The following is a 2,705-nucleotide window of genomic DNA, read 5'->3' as shown; positions in this document are numbered from 1 at the left end:
CTGTTAGAGTTTAGAGGCGTTAAAGTCTCAGGCAAACATGGTCATTTTTTGATTTTCCATATTTTGAGCTCCGAAGTCCCATAGTCTAAAAACTATGGGAGGGGGGACTGTAGTGGATAAAAATAAACAAGGTTCCAGAGGGAATATGTAATAGAACAGTATGTAGTTCATATATAGATAGTATTTGTACTAGTTGTGTAAGGGTGAGCTAAGTGTTTATGGGTTCATTAAGTTCATGTGAGCTGAACAATAAGGTTATATAAGTTGGCCAAGATGTTTCCTGTTTTTGAAGTACATCTCAGGGTGTTGTCTCCCGAAACTGGAGACAGGAATCTAGGTTCAGAAATTGACGCAACAGCCTAAGGGAAGCTGCTGATAAAAGAGTGAGCCTGAAAGAGAGAGGATGACCATGCTACCGTGAACAGTGTACCACAAGCCCGGCCTCGGAGGGCCGGGGGGAGACGACGACTGTCTGGGGCTGACAGGGGAACCGACTGACAACAAATGACTGACCTGACTGACTGGTGCTCTGACAATTCTCTTATGCTTTATCTATTCCATTGCAAGAGGAGAGTCTCTGTTCTCTGATCTCTGTTCCCTAACTACAAGATTATGTGTTTAAATACTACTCTAATATTACAATTATTCTGAATAAATGATCCTTTAAATTGTAATGGTTTGTCTGAATTAATTTAGTCGGTATCACACTCTAGCCACGACACATGTCACTAAGCTTGGACTCAAGATGGACAATGAAACAGCTGGAATGAACAGTCATCACAGAGCACCAGGTGCACCTGGCAATCTAGTATACATAGAGAGAGCAGAGGAAAACCTGAAACAGAGAGGAGTGGTATACAGACAGTTCCCCATCAAGCTGGCCTTTGCTTGTACAATACATAAGGTTCAGGGAATGACAACAACATCAGTTGTAATCTCACTGAAGCACATTTTTGAACCTGGCATGGCTTACGTGGCTTCCAGCAGAGTGACATCCCTCAGTGGACTGCACCGACTGGACATGGATGAGACACGGTTTTATTCAAGCCCAGCAATCACATCAGCCCTGGAGACCATGAGACAAGCCAACATGAATGACATGATGCCACTTCTTCAGATCAGACAAACACTGAGTAGACCTGACACTCTGACCATCATTCACCATAACACAGAAGGACTGCCGTCTCATGTCAGTGACATCAAGAGTCATCATGAATTGTGTCTGGCAGATGTTTTGTGTTTCAGAGAAACTCACCTACAAGGCTCCTTTGTCAGTGAAAATCTGCAGTTGGTAGGTTACAAGCTGATAAAACACAACCGACATCTGTCCTATTCAAATTTTCCACAAGTGGCCAATAGAGGTGGTAGTGGAGTTGCTGTTTATGTAAGAGACCACATTTATGTGTACAAAAAACAATACATACATAATGTAACTGACCTTGAGTTTATAGCTTTGAAGGTTGAAGCCCCAGCAAGTGCACTCATTGCAGTTGTATACAGACCTCTGGACTACAGCTTGCCATCATTCCTGTCAAACCTGGGAAGTCTACTGGACAGACTTAAAATCATGGATTTTCACCCCATCATTGTCTGTGGTGATTTCAATGAAAATCTTCTGTCTAATGCTAGCAAGCCAATACTGGAGCTGTTCACCTCTAGGCGATATGCACAATTCATCACCGCAGTAACCACAGAGAAGAACACACTGCTGGACCTCATTTTCATCTCGCGACCACACCAGTGTCTCCACAGCAGTGTAATGAAAACTTACTACAGTTACTACAATCCTGTATACTGTGTATTGTCCTTTAACAGATCATGAAGAAGTCAGGTGAGTTTTAAAGACAAGACAAGGCAATGTAAATGACTTGTTACTAATATTTATATTTTCAGTGCAGAGATTGATCAAATTGTTTTGTTGAAATGTATGTAATATACAGGGTAGGTGAAAAGTAACTAGGCATTAAAAATTGGCTATAGAACTTGTAGTATCATTGGAGTCATCATGAAAAGTCATCTATTTTACTATGGATGAAAACAATCTCATCCTATTTACTATCATTTGTAAATAGACGATAGTAAATAGCATTTCGGATTAAATCAATAGTAACAGAAATAAATCAGTAATCAGCAATATAAATCAGTAATATACAAGTAAATCAGTAATGAATGAATGAATGACACTTTATTACAGACTCAAGGTCCAGGTTCAGAGACAAATAAAAGCAATAAAAGAACAGTTTAAAACGAAACAATAAAGACTGAAAATACATAAAAACGAGAACAAAAAGAACACCCATAAAACTACTGCCCCTGAAAAGGCAGGCATACCAGTGTTTCCAGAGAACCGAAGTAAAACGCATGTCACTGTGTGCAACATCAGTCAACAATAAAATGATATGATTTTTTGAACCATTCAAGCAACAAATAAATTTAAACATCAGGTTTCTTAAAACAGCAGAAAATGTACTAACTCGAGATGACACGAACAATTCACTTGCACTCGTCCATCTAGGCTTTCTCAATAATATCCTTAGGGCGTCATTGTAAGCTACTGACAGTTTCCGAAGACTGCCCTTTTTATAATTACACCACAGATGAGCAGTGTACAAGGAAGTACAATACGCTTTAAACAAAGCCAGTTTTACTCCCACCGAGCATGCACCAAATTTCCGTGCCAGTATATTAGCTTGTACATATAACAT

General features: G+C 39.7%; 1 protein-coding gene across 9 annotated transcripts in view; it reads right to left on the bottom strand.

Annotated features, from left to right (window-relative positions):
• Nucleotides 1-2,705, bottom strand: part of lrfn2b (leucine rich repeat and fibronectin type III domain containing 2b) — a 224,279-nt gene that overhangs the window by 137,883 nt on the left and 83,691 nt on the right. For 6 of the 9 annotated variants that reach the window (XM_020585930.1, XM_020585936.1, XM_020585931.1 and 3 more), the window contains exon 2: nt 974-1,066. The exons of the other annotated variants lie outside the window; for them this stretch is intronic. The gene's annotated coding sequence lies outside the window, so the exon portion shown is untranslated. The remainder of the gene's footprint in view (nt 1-973; nt 1,067-2,705) is intronic. 9 annotated transcript variants of the gene reach the window in all.

This window comes from Monopterus albus, unplaced genomic scaffold (genome assembly GCF_001952655.1).
Source record: "Monopterus albus unplaced genomic scaffold, M_albus_1.0 scaffold387.1, whole genome shotgun sequence".
Classification (NCBI taxonomy): domain Eukaryota; kingdom Metazoa; phylum Chordata; class Actinopteri; order Synbranchiformes; family Synbranchidae; genus Monopterus; species Monopterus albus.
This window is presented reverse-complemented; position numbering and strand designations above follow the sequence as displayed.